General features: G+C 39.7%; 1 protein-coding gene across 6 annotated transcripts in view; it reads right to left on the bottom strand.

Annotated features, from left to right (window-relative positions):
- ZNF609 (zinc finger protein 609) overlaps positions 1 to 15,598 on the bottom strand; it is a 225,949-nt gene extending 210,351 nt beyond the window's left edge. For 4 of the 6 annotated variants that reach the window (XM_079125624.1, XM_079125632.1, XM_079125633.1 and 1 more), the window contains exon 1: positions 15,471 to 15,598. The gene's annotated coding sequence lies outside the window, so the exon portion shown is untranslated. Of the gene's footprint in view, positions 1 to 4,439; positions 6,410 to 15,470 lie in introns of those variants that run through there. The other 2 variants (XM_079125630.1, XM_079125631.1) reach the window with 2 other exon arrangements.
- Positions 15,599 to 21,660: the final 6,062 nt, after the last annotated feature.

Here is a 21,660-nt window from a genome sequence, read left to right as displayed (position 1 = left end):
GTGCTCAAAAGTTTGATTTAAAAACACAAAACATTTTTAAATTTTTTTCACCTCTAAGGTTAACACATTTTATTTACTTACTATTGGTAAGAGTAGCCCAATAAGTAAGAAAAATTCATTTCTAACTTGAAAAGGGTTCTAAAATAGAACCCTAAGAACTGGTGATCAAGTCTGTACATTTGGTTCATCGCTTGACAGGGTTTGTTAATATTCTCTGTTTTTCGAAGTTGAGAGGCTGGAAGGGTATAGCTTAATGGTAGAGGGCATGTTTATCATATGTGAGTCCCTGGGTTTAATCCCTAGCACTAAAAGAAAAAAAAGGTTTTGGACTTTGGAGTACAGCTTCATGATAGAGCACTTGCACAGCATCCAAGATGCCCTGCGTTCTATCCCCAGCACCATGATGGAAAAAAAAAAGTTGAAAGTTGTTTTTTTCTTTTAAACATGTCTTCATTAAAGTCTTCATATCCTTTGTTATTAGCTGTGAAATGTATTTCTTGGTGTCACCAGAATACATAACACAAAGAATAGACAAACCTTGGTTTTACATAGCGGGGAGTTTGTTTCATTCATTCATTTATTCGCTGGCGATTGAACCCAGAGGTACCTTACCACTGAGCTACAACCTCAGCCCCACCCCAGGCTATTTATTTATTTATGAGACAGGGTCTCACTAAGATGCTGAGGCTATCCTCAAAACTGTCAATCCCTCTTGCTCAGCTTCTCAAGCAATATACATCAGGTGTATGTCACTGTACCTGATGGAGAGGAGTTTATTTAGTCCTGATTCCCTTCCTAATGGCACACAACATTTCTCTGGTAGCAAACTGAGTTAATTTTTCTATGAATAGCATAACAAGATTCCTAGTTTCCTTTCGGGCCTGCAATTGTTAGCTAGAAGTTACCCATTTTGGACTTTCTGCCTATTTTTAAATGCAATTCTCATCCACACTGAAGCTCATCTACTTTTCATCTTTCTCATATAGTCAAGATATTCCTTAAGTACAGTCTGAACAATTGGATACCTAACTCCCTAAAGAGCCTAAAGTCATAGGAAAACCTAAATATTTCCCTTATGTAAAACATTTATTTAAATGTCAAATAAGCCAGGTGTGGTGGCACAGGATTACAAGTTCAGGAACAGCCTTAGCAATTAAGCAAGGCAGGAGCAACTTAGTGAGACCCTGTCTCAAAATAAAAAGCAAGGGTTGGGGATATAGTTCAGTTGGCAGAGTGTTTGCCTTGCATGCACAAGGCCCTGGGTTCAATCCTCAGCACTACCAAAAAAAAAAAAAAAAAAAAAGGGAAGAAGAAGGTTAAGGATCTGGCACACTGGTAAAGCGGCCCTGGGTCCAGTACCCAAAAAAAAAAAAGGCAAATAGGTTGAGTGTTATTGATTACATTCTTCCACATATCCACATAGAAGAACTTATCAATTTGGTCTTTGGAGGTAACCATAAGGCTGTGAAACAAAAGTTATTCTTTTATAAGTTAAGTGCAACTGTGACTCCAACTAATAAGAGGCTAGTTTCTTTTGTTCTATTTCGAAATCAATATTTTCTTGTAGAAATATTAGTGAATTTGATTTCAAGAGTGCTGTTCTAGTTGCTACTGAGAGCATTACACTATATGTGATGTATTAATTACTAAGCAGTTTACAGATTAAATAACTGAGGTTCAGATAGATTTAGTGACTTGCTGAAGGTTGTTACAGATTTAGGGAGAGTAGAGCAAATTGAAGTTTTCTGCCTTTGCACATGTTTTTCCTTTTTTGCGGGGAGGCGGTTACTAGGGATTGAATCCAGAGGTTCTTTACCATTGAACCATATTCCTGGTTCTTTTTCTTTTATATTTTGAGACAGGGTCTTACCAAATTGTTGAGGGGCTTGCTAAGGCTGACCTAGAACTTGTGATCCTCCTGCCTCAGACTCCTGAGTCACTGGGATTACAGGCATATGACACTGAGCCCAGTGAAAATGTTTTCAATTTTTAAAAAGATACCTTTCTCCTCTTTACAACTTCTAAGACTATGTCAAATAAACATCTGTTTGGTATGATCCTTTATATTCTTTGCTTTCTTGTAAAACAAATTTCAGATATGGTGGTTTTTAAGTCTTTGAACTTCTAGCAGTTTATTTACTTTTTAAATCTTTCCACTTTTCCTAAAGTACATACATGATCACAGCTTAAGTTCCTTAAACTGAATTCCTATGATAGATTTTGTTCTTCCTCTCTCTGAAGAATGCTAAACTTAATTGTGCTATGATTACTTTTAGAGTGCTTGACTACATCAATTCTTGTTTGTCAAGATAAAATGCAGGTTCTTTGTTTTGTAGGTTCTAAAACAATAGGAGGGAGTAATTTATGTTAGTCAAAACCTCAAAACCACATCTTCACATTTGCTCTCAATGATTTAACCAACCTATGTACAAACAAATCCCTCATTAGTTGCTTAATTTTCCAACTTTTCCAGTCTCTCTTAAATTTCCAGCTCAGTTACCCTATTTTGATTAGAACTGAGACATTTTTATTTAAGCAAGGATTTCAACCCTTCAAGCTTCCATACCCCTTACTCTTTTATAGGAAAAAATGTTTGTAATTAATCAAATTTTTTTTTTTTTTTGTAAGAGAGAGGATCTCTGGCTATGCTGCCCAAGCTGGAATGCAGTGGCTAGTCACAGGATTGGCACAGGGCACTACAGTCCAAACTCATGGACTAAGTGATCTTCTTGCCTAGTCTCCTGAATGGCTAGGACTAATGGCACATGCCACCATGCCCTGCAAAGATTTTAAAATATCAACATTGTTTGTTATCCCATATAAAAATATGATCCCTTGCTGTCTCTATCATTCCTCTGAGCAGTACAATATCTCAATGGTTAGTCTCCCTCCAACAAGTATCTGTGATGTGAATTAAATCATTATAACATTATTTTGTTTGTACAGAAATGAGGAGAAAGAAAACATTACATAAGGATGAAAAAATGACACTAATAAATCAACACTGCCTGGTTCTATCTCTGCTAGGGCTGAAAGGGCCTACTAATATAAACCACAGAAACATTACTATGATGAAACAGTAGCAAACTAAGCTATGCTTTTACTAATGAAAGCAATACAACTTAGGTCAGTAAAATGATATTATTTCAAACACTAGAGGAGGAGAGAAACATAAACTTGAAGTAAGCACTAAAGAAAAAAAAAATCATACACTTGCTTGTTTTAAAGTTCACAATAACAGGGCTAGGGCTACAGCTCAGTGGCAGAAAATTTCCCCTAGCATGTGTGAAGCACTGGGTTCATCCTTAGCACTACATAAAAATAAACAAAACAAAGGCATTCTGTCTATCTACGACTACATAAACAAATGAATCAATACTTTTCAAAATAAAAAAATAATGTTCACCATACAGCAACGTTATTGTACCATTTAAGTATATATAATGAGACTGCATGACTCAAGTTTCATATACAAAAATACTTGAGAGAAAGATAATGTGAAATTTGCCTAGAAGCCTACTCAACTTTAGATCCCAAATGTTGCCTAAAAGTAAAAGACTTTCCTTAACATGGATGCAAGTTCATTAAGAATTTTTAGGAGCTGGAGTTATAACTCAGTGGTAGAGTACTCAGAATGCATGAGTCCTGTGTTCCATGCCCAGCACTGCAAAAAAAACAACGAAGTTTCTTTTCCCCACTCTAGAATTATAGTAAAAAATACCACACTTTTACAAAATGGCTAAAGCAAAATGGTTAATGACTTCTTGTGCATTGCAACTGCATAATCTGGTGGTAAAAAGAATTTAAAACATAATAAACAGGTCCAGGTATGACCTGCACCTCAGCTACCTCAAATGACATACAGTAAAACAGGCTGAGATTTTGATGTTCACAAGCTGCACCCTACATAACCCAAAGACAGAAATAAGACATTCCATCTCATACATTAGGTAGGAATTTTAACTTCTAAGCAGTTATGAAAATAGCAGACTGGTCTAAGGGACTTGTTTCCTATCAGTTTCATATATGGAAAAAAGGGAAGAGGTAATAGGAAAAATAATGAAGAAGTAGCACAAGGAAAGGGCAAGTAAAAAAAATTATAAGAAAATATATAATGTACAAGTCAAACAGAAGAATCTGGACATTATATATCTCAATTCTCAAGCTGCTGAACTAGGCCTGTAGATTTCTAACACACAGCTTATGTGTTGAAAGGAAGCCAAAGTACCACAAGCCTGAAAATAACACTAAAGTTTGGAGCACAGTACATACTCTGACAGCTTAAAGAGCCACCCCAAACAAAGTGGCTGAGGCCTTACTAGAAAGAGGAAAAGTCATGATTTAGGACTTTTTCCTTTGTGGAAGGAGAAAATTCAGAGGCTTAACTCACCTATTATTACAGGTACCCAAGGCCCAGTCAGCAGAAAAGTAAATCTCACCCTTTAGGGAACTGGTTATAAGGTCTCCAGTTCCACTCCTGGTGTCTTCCAGACATAACCAACTGCAATTTTCACCCTGATTAACTTCCAGGAATGCCAGGCAGAGGAACATATCAAGTAGCGATTCCCCTCAGTGTCAGCTGGACTCTGGAATAACTGCAGACACTACCTTTTTCTTCTGGTCAGGAAAGTATCCACCAACTTTAGGGAAGTGCCTCACAGTATAGTAATGCACTAACGCAAATTGTCTTCATGAAAGCTGTAATCCTCCCACCTGACCCTCCTCCATACTCCCAATCCTCTGACTCTGCTTTATTTTTCCCTACATCACTTATCATTTTCTTAATACTATATATTTATTAATTATGCTTATTTCTATCTCCTACTAAAAAGTAAAATCCATTAAGACTGGACTTTTTTATTTTTTCTTTTGTCTGTTTTATTCACTGGCAGATCTTCAGCAGCTAGAACAGAGTCTCACATGTAGTAGGTATCCAATATATATTTATGGAATGAAAGAAATAAGAAAAGCTAAAAAGACCTTTCAGAGGTCAACAATACCAGGAGGGTCCAATAATGACTCTATTCCTCTAACAGAACCAGACTGGTGCCTGGACTGACCCACCTTTCCTCCACCTGCCATGTACTACCTCCACCCACCTTCTCGACTCTTGCATCCCTTAGGATGTATGGAACCACAGTACTGTTATAAGCAATAAAGATGACAAACCTTGTCCTTGAATCTGAGGAATTTCTCAAGGTTTGCATGGTTTGCCTTGTTCCTCGTATATTCAATTTGGGATAAAATGTGTTGAAAGAAGTTAACTTCGCATAAAAAGAGTCTAAAAAAATCACATTTCTTTTTTCAAAAATCAAATTATAATTCAATTAAGCAAGCATTAATTAAAAATAAAGTTATACTCAACACATTGGGTTAGGAGTTATGGGAGACAACAGAGGAGACAGATTTCTTATGGAGCATGGAATGAAGAAGAAAATATAATAATTTTAAAAAACGTATGATAAAGTATTATAACAAGAGACCCTAGCAAGAAAATTAAAGAGAGGAAGATGAATTTAATTCTGATGAGAGGATAGTGAGAAGTGGAAGTAAAAAACAGCTTCAGGAAGGAGATAGCTTTTTGCTAGGTAAGGGCTAGTTCTGAAAGCTAAATGTCTTGCAAGCAAGGAAGGACATTCCAATAAAAGAGAAGAGATGGGGAAAAGCCCACTAAGATATAGAAACTGAAAAAACAAAAAGAGGGTAAGTTGGAGGAATGGCAGTGAAAACATGCAGATAGAGAAATACATGAAATAAGTCTAAGGAAGGCCAGGTTTGGCCTGAACACGAGTCTAAGTAGGCATCATGGGTCATTAATGATTCTCCAAGAAATGTTTATAATTGTAATTGTAAAAGTCTTGCTTGGTTTCTTTGTTACATACTATTCTGGAACCAAATTCTTTTTTTCAGTTCATAATCATATATTCATTAGTTGGCTATCGCCCCTCCACTAGACTATAAGTCCCAATAGGACAGGGATCATGTCTGGCCTAGTACATGAAATACTCAATAAATATTAGTTAAGTGAATAAATAAAAATCATAATATAGCAGCTACATGTAGTGTGGAACACAGAAAGAACATGAACCATGGAGCATGTTATAATGTATAAAAGATGAAGACCTGAACTAGGTCAGATGAAAAACTGAACAATTAGCTGAAGTAGTGAGAAAGAAAAAAAAATGAGAGTCAAAGCTGTGAGCCACAGCAGCTTGAAGAACAGTACTACTCACGGGAGAATAGGGTAGAAAAGTTTGAGAAGCTATGGACTAGAAGTACCTAAGAAAGTAGATGCAAATTAGAAAAGTTTCCCCCTTTCCTGTGTATCTTTAAGACTTAATACCCCATAACGTTCACAATTCCATTTTTCTTCTTATAGCTCGATTTCTGACACCATTCTTTAGGACCCTACTCTAGAAGCATCAGTTCTATTTCCTTCCTTCCTTCCTCCCTCCTTCCCTTCCTGCCTTCCTTTCTCCCTCCCTCCCTCCCCTCCCTCCTTCCTTTTTGGCTGTTGTTGAAGTTATCCGTGAAAGAACAAAGATAAATGCTGAGTTTTATACCAAACCAGTTCAGCTCACATGAATGAAAGTGCATCAAAATCAAACAAAACCAGATTCAAAGTGCCCCACCTAGAAATGTTGCTAGGAATGTTGCTGACAACATAGCAAAAGTCCATTCGTACACTATGTACAGAGGATGGAACAGACATTGCCTTACTCTACAAATACCTAACTACAGTGGACAGCAGTATCAGCAGGCAATGTGGCATCAGTATGCAATGTGGCCTATCAGGATCTCAATTTCATGATGTGGTCTGATTTCCAAGGTTATATGGCACCTACACTGGACACTTGTCAATCTAATCCCCCATGTTCCACTTGACACTTTTTTTTTTAAGTAAGCTCAAAAGCTACTTATATTTCTAATGTAAATCTTTCTAAAATCTCACATTCAAGTGAAACACTTCCCAAAATAATCCTTAGATTACCTGAAAATTAGTAATGTGCTACAGATGGTTGGGAATAAAAGAAAAGTACTCCCAAGAGTTCTTATAAGTCCAAAACAAACAGTTCCACCCACCAAATTTTCCAATTACAGACCAATGGATGTTTTGAGTGCAAATTTTAAAACAGTGAATTCTGTTCCAGTGTTCAAAGCTAGAGTAAACATGTGATTTCCCTATATTAACAACAACTAGAAGATCACTATCCTCTTAATATTTAATAAATAGTAGCTACATAACCAGACATGGTGGCACATGCCTATAAACCCATCTAAGGATCATTGGCCAAGCACTTTCCTAACACGGGTGTCCCTGGGTTCAATCACTAGTACCTGCTATAGTAAATTCCAATCTAAGAATTAACTGGGAAATGCTGATAAAAATCCTAACTCAGGGCTGGGGTTGGGGCTCAGTGGGGTAGCACTTGCCTAGCATGTGTGAGGCACTGGGTTCAATCCTCACCACAACAAAAAATAAATAAATAAATAAAATCAAGGTACTGTTGTCCATCTACAACTTAAAAAAAAAAATCCTGACTCAGAGAATTAAAAACTTGTTGAGCCTGGAATGGTGGTGCATGACTGAAATCCCAGCGATTCAGGAAGCTGAGGCAGGAGGATGGCAAGTTTTAAGGACAATACCAGCAACTTAGAAAAAATAAAATTAAAAGGTCTGGGAATGTTTCAGTGGTAAAGTGCCCTTGTGTTCAATCCCCAATTGGATAGTGCCCTTGTGTTCAATCCTCCACTGGATAGATCTTCCAAACAAAAAACTAAGTAAAGAAACTATAGTATTAAATAATACAATCAATAATTTAGACTTAACTGATATATATAGAGTATTTTATCCATCATTGAGCAAATACACTGTCTTCTCACCAACAAAAGAAAAAAAGAAAGAAAAAAAAATTAGTTGTGCAATTTTATTTTCTTAAAACTGCTTGAAGAGCCAGGCATGGTGATACACACCTGTAATTTCAGCTATATGGGAGGCTGAGGTAGGACAATTCCAAGTTCAAAGCCAGCCTAGGTAACTTAGCAAGATCCTGTCTCAAACTAAAAAAAGAGATGTAGTAGTAGAGTGCCTCTGGGTACCACCAAAAACAAAAACAAAAATATCCTGCCTGGGGGCCAGAGATGTAGCTCAGTGAGTAGAATATTTGCTTAGCATTCTTGAGGTCCTGGGGTTTGATCCCCAGCACCAAAACAAAGGAACAAATAAAAACCATAAATGTGTCTTCAAACAAACCACTGTGGCAATTCATATTCAATTTCAAGAAGTTAATTCAAAGCAGGGTTTCCACTGACTGGCCAAAAATGGAAAAATGTCCAAGCTGTTTCAACAATCACTTCTATAAAGTGCAAATATTTCAGATGTAAGAGATTATTAGGTCCCTGACAGATTTACTTTTTATTTTGTGGTGGTGGTATGTGTGATTGAATCCAGGGCCTCGCACATCCGAGGCAAGAGGCCTACTATGAGTTATATCCCAGGCTCTTTTCAATATTTTATTTTGAGACAGGATCTCGCTAAATTGTTGAGGTTGGCCTCAAATTTGCAATACTCCTGCCTCAGCCTCCCAAATTGCTGGGATTACAGTCATGCACCACTGAACCTGGTTTAACGTCACTTCTTACTGATAACCTGCCACATCCTTCTAGATGATTTCCTTCCCAGGTTCCTTTTTTGCAGCTTTCTGGTTCCCACTCTTAAGTCTTAAGCATAACTAGAAAGAGTAGGTGGCAAGCTGATAAGCCTACAAAATGAAGGTGTAACACCCCCACCAAAAAAAAAAAAAAAAAAAAAAATCAGCTTAATAAAAATACAGCTTTCCAAACATATCAAAGAAGAGTAAGAGTCAAGCCCCAGGGAAATAAAGCTGCATTCATTAGCTATTCTGAATAATGATTGTATTTTTGACATAGCAATAAAACTGTTCACTAACGTCAACCATTTTTGCAGTTCTTCCATCACTATTTTCATTTCATTAAAAATTCTACAGCTAAATGGAACTTAAAAAGATCATCTTGTCTAACATGCCCATTTTACAGAAGAAGAAAGTAAAAACAAGAGAAGTGGCTTGCATAGTCACTTGGCTAGTTAAGAGGCATAGTTATGATTAGAATGTGGATTTTATGACTCCCAATTATGTTTTTTCTCTGTGCTCTGAAAAATTAAACTAGTAAAGAAAACACAATATTATTAGCTCAGATTATATCTTAACTGTAACGAAACTACACAAAAATACCTGGACCTGGGTCATAGTTCAGTAGTTAGAGTACTTGCCTAGCATGAATAAGACCCTGGGTTTGATCACCAGCATGGCAAAATAAATAACTAAAATTTCATTCCCAGAGCTAGGTATGGTGGTGCATAGCTATAATCCAGCCACTTGGGAGGCTGAGTCAGGAGACACAAATTTGAGGCCAGCCTGGGCAGTTTAGCAAGACCCTGTCAGAAAGAGAGAGAGAGAGGGAGAGAGGGAGGGGGGGGGGAGGGAGAGAGAGAGAGAGAGAGAGAGAGAGAGAGAGAGAGAGAGAGGGAGAGAGAGGGAGAGAGAGGGGGGAAGGAGGGGGGGAGGGAGGGAGGGAGGGAAGGAAGGAGGGAAGCAGGCAGACAGGCTGGCGAAGGGTGTAGCTCAGTGGTGGAGTTCTTGCCTAGCATGCACAAGGTCCTATTGGGTACCTATTGGGTACAGTCCCCAATATCACACACAAAAGTGCAAAGGTTTAGGGGAGCAACAAGGCATATATTTTCTGAGGCATTTTATTAATTACCACCTGCTAGAATACATGTTCTGTGTTTCCATCAAATGTAACTCCTTAAGAGGAGACCACGTGAACCTTGAGGCAAAAGTCTGAAAAGTGATGTTTATCCACTATCTGGTGTAGATAGATTACTGATGACCTAAAAGAAACCCACAAATGTGATGCCAGCCACCAAGAAGAAAGGACGAAGTGGAAGGGGTAGAGATATTTGCTGGGAGCAAGTAATTCTGAAAATGGAGTAAGAATAAAAATCCAAGGAAGAGGCTAGTTAGACACTAATGACCAAAGAACACAATAAAAAGAAGGCAATTTCAGAGCTTGTCTGGCATCAGAAAGCTCTCACCAGGAAAAGAAAGAAGGAAAAAACTCACGAAGACAAGAGAAAAATCCTAGGTTTGCTCTTGAATGATGGACTAAATATGACCTAATAGGTATTTGCCACCTCTTATTTCTGGGACTCTGATCCAAGAACAAACAGCGAGAGAACCATGAAAAATCAGCCCTGTTGGATCTGGAGTTCTGCCTTGACAAGATATAAAGCTCATTCATAGATCTGACTGTGCTCATGAGACTGCAGTTCAACTCCTGCTGCTACAGAAAGGGGAGGGGGAAGGAAGATAGAAAGGGTTGAGGGAAGGAGGTGGAGGATATAGGTTGTGACTATAATAGCTACAGTAATTAGAGTGTTTCCAAGCTGCTAGAGAAGTCTTCAGAGCAGAGAACTGGGATGAGAGATGCCGGGCAGGGAGGAGAGGGGGAAGCATGAGGAAGCAAACTACTGAGAATGCTAGAAAAGATATGGTGGTTTGTGAACAGTTTAAATCAAACAAACAAAAAACTGAGATAGCTTTATATGGAAAATCAAGAAGTTTATACGCTTTCCCAGAGATCATTATTAAATAATTTACTATTACTAGGCTACTACTTACAGCCAGGTTACACATTAGATTTAAGCAGATCCTTCCAAATGTCCGAATATATGCAGTGGTCCAAGAGTCCTGATCGCAGAGCCACAGCTTGCCTCACTCTGCCTCAAATCTCTCCATCTTTGACAAACAAGTCAGAGCTTTCACTCCATTTACACAGAGGGGAAAAGGGATTTTTGAACAGTTTTATTATATATGTATTATATATATACATATCTCATATATATTTTTTCCTTCAATCAACTCTTAATTAATAAATTCCTTTAGATTATGTATGCTTCAAAAAGAAGGAGCACATAGTCTAATAAAAAATTACCAGAGGGAACTGAAAAGGTCAGAAAATAACCATCAAGTTACTTGTTTATAAATTTTAGGTTCTATACTGCCTACTATAGTGGCATGAATATGTGAAAAATCAAACAGGTGCAGTGGCTCATGCCTATCATTCCAACAACTTGGGAAGCTGAGGCGGGAAGATCGCAAGTTTGAGGACAGCCTTAGCTACTTATGGAGATTCTGTTTCAAAATAAAAAGCAAAAAGAAAAGGGGAGGAGGCACTGGATATGTAGCTTAGTGGTAGAGTGACTCTGGGTTCAATCCCTAATACCACAAATAAAATATTAACAGATGATGAAGATAACCTACAAGAAAAGTCTGGGAAATTTAACAAAACCTCAAAATAGAATCTTTTTTCAAGTTATAGGAAATGCTATTACTTGTTTTTAAGATAAATATTTAGTAGCTATATTTCTTTAACATATTAGGTCCCCTGTTGAGAATTGGTTCTAACAAGTAACATTTATCTAAATGTTGGGAAAGAGTTACTAAAGTGCTAGGGAAAACTAAAAATTGAATAAAACAAACAAATGAAGAGATGCAAACTTCATGTGGAGAATTATAATCATAAAATAAAAACACATGCAAATTTCTTTAAGGCACATCAGGTAGATCTACACAAAAAGTCAATTATATCCTTTGCATAAAACCTACTAGGTATTCTAGTGGGCTAAATAATTTTTACCATATTGAAAGCAAAAGATTTTTTGTTTCCTTTCTTCCTGTAATAAACAAGTACTAAAAACACTGAATTACCAATATTTTCTTCCCATTCATAGAACATAAAACCAAAACTCCCAGAAATACAATAGGGTCAAACAGGACCATGTCTAGGGCTTGCTTCCCGGTAATCTAAGAGACATAAGAATCTCTCTTCTCTATTCCATTATCATCTCACTAACAAATCAACAACAGGCATTAAGAAATGTGAAACAAAATGCAATTTCACACATATGAACTGAACCTTAACCACAGAGGACCAAGTATTTTCTTGTCACTGTGGCATATGACTCTAACCACCTGCTCAATAATCCCTGTTCAGCTGCACAGCTGCTGCCAATTCCACATGCCTTGCTAGGCAGGTGCTTTGGTGAATTACCTGTTCTCTAGTGAAAAGTGTCCTTCACTGACACTTAATGGACCCAGAACCTGCCAATCAGTATCACCTATCTTCATTGTGTCTGTCACAGATGTTTATCAGTTATGATGAAGGTGTATTTAATATACTATGTGGTTTTGTATTTTGTATAGTTTTTGGATCTTTGTTTCTAAAGGAAACTGATTTTTAAAAATCAAGCAGGAGTGAAAATTCAGTTGCTGAAAAGAAAATCTGCTATATAATATAAGACTGTATCTCAGAATGGCCCCATCTACCTGGCAGCATTCCCATCCGGGCTATGTTCTTCTCAATGGAAACAACAATTGTTTAGTTACCTTTGAAGCAGGATAAAGTGACAGTAGAAGTACTAAGTATCTGGCAGAGAAAAACCAGAGAGAAGGAAGATTGGGAATTTCTGGAGAACAAATATCATTCCTGTACATATTCTCCACATCAGAGTTCAGTAGTGTTAAGAGTCAAATAAATAAGGAGTGGCATTTCCACTTGACAGAGCAATCAGTAAACCCCTCAATAAATTATCCTGTTCCAGTCATTTAGTTGCTTTATGCTAATTGCAACATAATTACTACCAGGAGCCAAAATTATGCTTCCTTATTCTCCTACAAAAAATAAGCACTAGTCTGTTCAGCTATCTAGACTCTAACAAGGAAATACTTTTTACCAAGAAGCTAGGGGGAACATCAAGTACTGTGTGAAAGAAGACATGTAAGAGTCCTTGTGGCAAAGGTTCAATTCTGAAACTATATCTAATTATGGAAAATTTAATCTGAGGCTTCTGCTTCAGTCACCTGACAACATTCAGAAATACCAATAGCCAAGAACAAAAAGCTCTGGATTTAGTTTAGCTGAGGTTTCATTCAGAGACCCAGGGTATACAGTTGGAAATAGTCTAGACAGATACCTCCAGTAAGACAGTTCTGTTATCCAAAAATATTATGGTCAGGACTGGGGATATAGCTCCTTGGTTTGCCTAGCAAGCAAGAGGCTCAAGATTCAACACAAGCACCACTGGGGGAAAAAATATGTGCGTCCGTGTGTGTGCGTGCGTGTGCATGTATGAATAAAATGGTGAGAACAAACTCTTCCCTCCTTTCAAAAGCCCAACAACTAAGTAGTGGGCCATTATTTTAGGACTCATTGATATAAAGGAATGAAGCAACATAATCAGACTTGCTGCCTTAGAAAGACCTTTATCAAAACCAGACTAAAGTTCCTATTCAAAACATTCTATGCAAAATGGTGGTTGGCTACTGTGTACATAATGAACTGTACACAATTCTCCCTCTCACAATGATTTTATATCTAATCTCTTTTTACAGTTTTCTTTAATGTCATAGATAGAAACATCTTTTCTAGCCCCAATAAATTTTTAGAGAATAGTACTAAATACTATTTGTACACTTCTATAAGATATACACAAGGATAGATTCCTACTAGGTTTCTCATTCTTCTCTCATTAATAATTCCCAGGACTTGAATATTTTAATGTTCATCTCATTGGTAAAATTTTCCCTAATACAGAGGCAGATATGTACTTCCTACACAATGAGCAAGTTATATCCTTTCATTAGAGTTAAAATAAATTATAAAAGAAAGTTGTTTTGTTTCTACAGGCAAATTGTATGACTTTTTTGTTGTGCAATTATTACTGACCAGGAAGTCAGCACTAAAAACAGTACTTGGTCCTTGACTCCCTATTTTAACACTGCACAGGTTTTTAGTGGTACTACTAAATCAACAAACAAAAATCACTGCATGAGTATCCCTTTTCTATAAAAGAAGAAATGCAATATGATGGTTCAAGTACAAATAGAAACCTCCCCTTGCAGTTTTCTTCTTTAAAGGTCTGACACAAACATTAGGGTTCAGTGTCCCAGACACTATTTCTCCACAACTTAGTACAGGCTAACCAAAGAGGCAGGCACAACATGGCTGGCATTCCCTATTCTTCTGAAAAATGTGTGCCAATGAGCTCTGCATTGTTTCTCACTCAAAAAGAAGAGCCTTTCTGTCTGGCCTCCTCCAATGGCAAGCCCCAGTCTGGAAAGGAAGAAAATGGCACTGAGGAGCTTGGGAGATGGAGCATATCCAAAGCTCTCAGACAAGACTTGAACCTATGACCTTCACTGTGTACACAATAGGCGGGTGAGAGGGACCGGTTTATCTCTGCTGCAGCAGTTCTCAGCCCTGGGGTAGCACTCCCGATAAAATGACAAGACTATTGTGTGTGGCAGCAGAACAGTCATCTCCTCACAACAGCCTAAACCAGCACTCCCTCCCCCAAGACAAAGCAGCAGGGGTGAAATTAACTCAAGGCTGCAGACCAAAGCCTAATACTGAGAAGAGAGGCCTGTGGGGGTTTGGGGACTCTCCTTCACCCCTGGAGCTCTGGACACATGGCTAGAAACAGACAGGCTTTCTCCCCCATCTTTTCCACTCTCATTTAGGTAGGAAGCTGCTTCTTAGAGAATTTAATCATCTGTGATTTGTTCAGAAATATTCCCCTGAAGGGCTCTGATCTCTCCACCCTGTGTGAGCCTAATTCCTAGAAGCTGAAATGACTGTTTGCTGCTGCCTGTTTCACAAACACACATTAATTGGTCAGATGTGTCTCCTCCTCCTCAACCCCAGAGGGAGGAAGGAGAATCTGAGCAAAGCACAGAGATGATCCAACCGTAATTACACATAAAGGGGAAAGAGAGCAGCATGGGTTTTCCAAACAGGACAGGGTCACAAACCCTCCCGGGGGTACAAGGATAGCAGTTAAAGTCCAGGCCCAGGGATCCCTCCATCTTGAAGAAAAGAACAGGAGTAAATGTGACCTGAAGAGTGGAAGGGGCACACACCCACAACCTACTTACTGCGCGCTCCCAGCCACCTTGCTCCCCCCTCCTGGGCCGCGCACACGTCCTGTTTCCAACCCTTCGCTCTGAACCCCCCTCCCCAACTCCTTCACTAGCCCCAGTCGTCCGGGGCCCCCTCAACATATCCTGATTTGCCTCAGAAACTCTCTGGCCTGCCCCCACAACCTTGCCAAACCCTAATTCCCTCCTGGGCACCCCTACCCTCAGCCTGAACCGGCCCTGGCCACGCTTTGAACTTCACCTCGCGCCCCTCGAGGTCCCCTCCCCCACCCACGCAACGACCCCCCTTCCAGCCCATACACACCTTCCCCTCGCTCCGCCCCGGTCCCCCCAACCCCCACTTCCTCCGTCAGGCGCCACTGCCCGCGGCCCCCCTCAGCCCAGGGCCTCCTCAGCACCGCCGCCTCTCTCCTCCCCCAGCCCCGGCTCCACACAAAGCTCCGGACTCACCGCGCGGCCGGTCCCGGGAGCCGCCACCTCCGCCCGCCCGGGGCCCCGGGCCGTAGAGCCGCCGCTGCTATGGGGCCCAGGCCGCCATCCGTTCCCGCGGCCCCTCCCCCCCACCCCACCCCGGCTCCGGCTCTCCGCCCCCTCCCCGCACCGCTCCGCCCCGCCCGGCCGGTGCCGCTGTGTCCGGGGCCACGGGTCCCTCAGCCGCCGCCGCCACCACCGCCGCGATCCGGGACAACCAGGGCCGCCTGGAAGACCCGGATACTGGACTATCGAGCCTTCGGATCTGGACTCCGTGCTGGTGTGGAGTCTGGAGCGGGTGAGCGCAGGGGAAACCCGGAACCTGGATGAATGAGCCAAATCCTAGGTCTCGGAATGCGCTGCTACTGGGAGCCCGGATTAGAGTCGAGCTCGGGGAATGTTGGAAAACCCGGCGAGCCGGTTGCAGCAGAGATAAACTCGAAGAAACCTGGGTTGAAGAGCTCGAACCTAACGCTCCTTCCTCATGGAAGGGAGAACTCTTGCTGGACCAGACTTCTCGCAGAGGGATCTCTGAAGAAGTACTGTACCTTCAGTACAGAAGACCAGTTCGGTAAATGTCCTTCAACCGTGGGGAAAGGCAAGACCCTTACCGGGTCTGAAAATGAACATCAACAAAGGGCAGAAGAGCAACCGCAGCTCAGTTGGTTTCATCCATTTTACACCTTAATTCAGCAAAACCCCTCACTTTTAATCCTTTGTTCTCCTGGGTTTCCTTTAGAATTATCACCTGTTCTCCTCTACAGAGTAGCCATTTCTAGTCGTTCGTTCAATATCTCTTTTCATTTCACCATCCTGTATCACTAACCCTTGTTTTTTATTTTCTGATCCCCCCCCCCACCCCTCGCCCCCGGTACTGGGCACATGCACATGCTAGGCAGGCCCTCTACCAACTGAGCTATATCCTTAACCCTTATCTTTGTCTTATTCTGTCCTTACACAACTCACCATTCTATTGCTATGGGTTTTGTCTTTCCTTATCTGCCACTCATCTCTGACCAACACACTCGAAGACAGTAAACATTCTAAGTGAACACTCTCACCCATCACTTGTGAAACATATTCTATTCTTCATTACCTAAGACTTCCACCTTCTACCACAACAAACAGAAATTTATCTTAATCCTCAAGGCTCCCCACTACTTATCCCCTATTATGTCCTTCCTGTGTGCTTGACTGTTTCATTTGCTTTGCAGATCTTTCTTCCTTTATCCTGAGGTATCCCTTCAACAGTGCCACTAAAGACAGCATGTGACTTGGAGTTAAGAGTGAGTGGTAAAATGCCTTTACTTCCCATCTCCAACTCCACACACAAGAAAAGGAGGGTGGGAGGATTGACATCTAAAAATTAACATTAAGACTGTCTGGTCTAGGAAAAATAATGTCCATTTGGTCCACCAATACTCACATGGTTCTTGGGATAGTTCAGGTCAGAACTGATCCTAAGTGACAGTAAACTTCCAATTTGAACTGTATGATGTTACAATGAGGATTCAACTACTTAGTAGGGGAAGAAAGAAAAGGGTTTAGTGTTTTAGATTTATGTGTGACTTAAGTAACAGTTAAACATTCCAGTAGTAATCTCCTAATAAAGGAACATGACTACCACTGGAGAGGACTAGATTTCAAAGGTAAAAGGAAAGGAGAATAAATATTTCTTCCTTTCTCTCTCTCTCTTTTTTTTTTTTTTTTTTTTTTTTTTTTGTGGTACTGGGGATTGAACTCAGGGGCTACAATCTCAGCCTTTTTAAAATTCTGAGTCAGAGTCTCACTAAGGCGACCCTCCTGCCTTAGCCTCCCAAGTAGCTGGGATCACAGGCTTGCAGGAGTAAACATTTCTATAGTGGATCTCAATTCTTAGAAGCTCTCAAGCCTGGAAGAATCACTAAAAAATTTCAAGTAATAAGATGTACCATACAGTAAAATAATTTTAGCCATCTATGGTGGCAAACAACTGTGATCCCATCTATTCGGGAGACAGGCAGAAAGATTAAGAATACCAAGCTAGCCTGATCAGTTTAGCAAGATCCTGTTTCAAAATAGAAAGGGCTTGGAGTATAGCTCAGTGATAAAACACTCCTGGGTTCGAATCCCAGAACCGCAAAAGAAGGGAAAAAAAAAAAAATCTTAAACCTTAAACCAGGTGTGGTGGTGTCTGCCTATAATCCCAGCAATTTGGGAGGCTGAGGTAGGATGATTGCAAGTTCGAGGCTGGCCTCAGCAATTTAGCAAGACCCTGTATCAAAATAAAAAAATAAAAAGGGCTGGGGAGGTAGCTCAGTGATAAGGTGTCCCTGAATTAAATTCCCAGTACAAAAATAACAACAACAAAAAAGAATATTAAGTTTTGACTTCTTGTACCTCTAGACCAAGGGTTGACAAACTATGGCCCAAGTAATGAACCAGATTTACCACCTGTTGGTATGTCCCATGAACTAAAAATGAGTTTATATTTTTGAATAATTAAAAAATACGTAAAATAAACCAAGTGTGGTGACTCACACCTGTAATCCCAGTGGCTCAGGAGGCTGAGGCAGGAGGATCTCGGACTCAAAGCCAGCCTCAGCAAAAAGCAAGGCACTAAGTAACTCAGTGAGACCTTGTCTCTAAGTAAAATACAAAATAGGGCTGGGGATGTGGCTTAGTGGTCGAGTGCCCCTGAGTTCAATCCCACTACCAAAAAAAAAAAAAATCAGAATAACAAGAGAATATTTCGTGACATGGAGATTATGTGAAAATTTCTATTTCAATGTCTAAATAGTTTTATTAGCTCTACCAGCATTCACTTATTTATATTATCTATGGATGCATTTGAACTACAACAGTAGAGCTAAATAGCTGTAAAGATTACATGGCCAGTAAAGGCTAAAATATTTGCTATCTGGCCCTTTCCAGAAAAAGTTCACCAACCTCTGCTCTGGATGAGCACTGTCAGAACACCTGCAATGATAGGTCTGGTCTATACCTGAGCTGTTCAATTCAGATGTCACCAGCCATGTGTGGCTATTTGAGCACTAAAGATATATGGTTAAGAGTGATTTAAGAACTGAATTCTTAGTTGAAATTTATTTATTTTTTTGTGTTGCTGAGGACAGAACTCAGGACCTTGTATATACAAGGCAAGTATTCTACCACTGAGCTACATCTCCAGCCCTGAAATTTAAATAAACACCCTTTGGCTAGAGGCTACCTTATTAGACAATATGGCTCAAGATTCAAAGAGAAGACATTTGGTGATATTTTTTGCTTCTTATGCCAAGATCTCACTCCCTTTCTGTGACATACCTCTTTATGGATTCTCAGTACCTCTCTCCCATAACACACCTATTTTTCGGACTCCAGGCTAGGGTACATTTACTAGATTTTCTTTCTAGGCTCTACCATCATGACTGAAATTCAAAATCTAATCAGTTTATCAAGTTTCATTCCACAAATTGAGGCATACTATGTGCACACACAAATAGACATTTATACAAATGTCTTTGTGTTAGAGGATAGCACAGTGGCTATGTAATTTCTTCTCTGTATGAGAGAAGTAGAAATGCCCTCCTGTTGCTGCTGGTGAATGGATCACCTCCCTCCAAACACATTCACAGAAGCTGAGAACAGCAAATGTGTACTTGCTATTTGAATCTCAAGGGAAAAAATTTCTTTACCACAGAACTGACTTTCTTCCTCCAGGCCTAATAAACTGAAGATTACAGATTTCTCTAGTTTAATAGATGCTTGCTTTTTACTGGTCTTTAGCAAAGGCATTTTAAAAATTAGTAGATTAAATGAAATCCACATAGAAGGACTTTAGTAGAGATAGTAGTTAAAATGGAAAGATATTAAGGGTTATAACTAATAAAAGCCTGTAACTTTGTAATTATTTGTAAAACTAATCTTTAAAGCATAAATTTTTCACACTTCATAGGAAAAAATTATTTCTATAAAACTCCAGTTTAAGAAGAAGAGAGACAATTTTCTTTATCTAGATTAGCTACAGGAAGCAGACAAACAAATAATGCCCCTAAACAATACTGTATTCTAAAATGTCTCTTGCAAAGCCACTAAACCCTGACAGTCTCCAGTTTCATATGTAGCTACTGTAAACGTAAATAAATGACACTTGAGTTCTGCCTGGGGGGGGGGGGGGGGAAGTTGATTCCTTTAGATACTATACACAAATTGATAGCAACTGAATCCAACCACACAAAAGGGGGCACATATATTGAGGCCAAAACAGAAAATCAACTCAGAAACTTGAAACTTCTCTCAGGCCAAAATACAAACTATCCCAGAGTTAACAAGGTCAGAGAAAAGTGTTGTAAAGTGTTGTAAAGTCTATTCCTGGGCAAGTTCTGGCTCTTAAGAATTTCCAGTAGGCTTTAAATTATGCTATTCATCACTGAGCAACTGAGGGCCATATCCCCCCAAGCCTCTCCCACACTTCCTCTCCATGTCTACACAAGTAAAAGAGAGACCTTATACTACCACCACCATGTGAACTAAAGACAGGCTTTCACAGCCTAACCACAAAAAGAAATTTCCAAGTTACTCTGCCATTTACTTAGGTGTCTCCAACAGCATATTTTGAATGCTGAGGTGGGTTCTTGTACACTTGTAAAGTTCTTGTAAACTTTCTTATCACAGCATACAAAATGGTTGTATAACATGATCTGTTACGGCTCTTAATGTTTTTCTTCAGCTGTGTACACACAATCTATCCAGGTGGAAAATCAACCCAGACTCCTCTCTATACAGGCTGTCTTCAAATAAAAATCGGAGAAACTTTTTTGTATTGTTTTTCTCCCTAGGCTTTTTACCTCCTTTTTGCCTTTCAGTTTTATTTTGTGTTAAGAAAGCCAGACAAGCCAGGTGCAATGGTGCACACCTCTAATCCCAGTGACTCTGGATGCTGAGGGAGGAGGATCCTTAAGTCTGAGGCCAGCTTCAGCAACTGAGCAGTTGCTGACCTGACTTAAAATAAAAAATAAATAGAGGACTGGGGATGTAGCCCAGTGGTGAAATACCCTTGGGTTCAGTTCCCAATACCAAAAAAAAAAAAAAAAGGAAGAAAAGAAAAGAGTAAGAAAGATAAAAAGTCAGACAACTCCAACACAGAATTCAGGGTGCTACTGCTTTATGCCTTCATTAATAGTAGGGTCTCTAGGAGGCCAAAAGAGTCCCGTCCCTCCCCCTCCCCCGCCCCAAAAGAAGTGCAATTAGCTGTCCTTGCCACTTTCTCCAGAGGTTGAAGAGAAAAAAAGAACTGCATGTTTGCATCACCAGAACAGGAATTGGATGGGTTTTCCCTGGGAATCCAGAATGATCAGGCCCTATAGAACCAGTGCTTACAGCAATGCAACAAGCAGGGTTCACAGTTGAGTGAACATCAATGTATAATGAGTAGAGGCATTTCAATGCAAATAAATGCTGAATATGAAGGATTAAAGAAAGGGGAAATTAATCTTTTCATAATACAGAGTACCTCTTCCCTCTCCCTCACTCTTTGTTTTTTAAGTCATGCACATAACTACTAGAGGGAGTTCAAAATCCCCATGCAGTGAGGGTTTTTCATAAAAAGCAGAACATACACATTTAAGACCATGAATTTCTTCACGATGCTAGCAATTGAGAGTCTGCTAGCTCTTCAGAACAGACTTAGAAACAAAGTGCTTCACAAAATAAGGTTAGATGGACTAGTAAAAATCTCATTTCAAACCTGCTTCCTGTTTTTCCAAGGCTCTTAGTTTGTGGATGGTTACAGATGGTTTGGGTTTCAGCATTTGAGGGTATTTGGATGTATTTACTTAAGGGATTTTATTTTTCAATTAGTTTCAAATTGCCCTATTCACATGTGCTTTTGCAATACCAACAAAATAAATTGGGTAGCTTCACAATGCCTTAGTAGGTGGCTCCATCTCTTCCCAATCTGATCCTCCATGTCCTGGCTTCTCAAACTAAAGAACAAAGTGGAAGTGCTTCTTTAGGTTATTTCTTCTGCTCCCACCCCCAATTAAAAAACTAGCAAGAAAACACTGCCAATAAGAGTTACTCAGCTTTTCACTTTTCAATTAAAGATGTTGGAGTGGGTATGCTGTGCATGTCTGTAATCCCAGGTACTCAGGAGGCTGAGGCAGGAGGGTGGCAAGTTTGAGACCAGCCT

Source organism: Sciurus vulgaris, assembly GCF_902686455.1.
Source record: "Sciurus vulgaris genome assembly, chromosome: 2".
In the NCBI taxonomy this organism is placed as follows: domain Eukaryota; kingdom Metazoa; phylum Chordata; class Mammalia; order Rodentia; family Sciuridae; genus Sciurus; species Sciurus vulgaris.
Note: the sequence above shows the minus strand (reverse complement) of the source record. Positions and strands in the feature narration are given on the sequence as shown.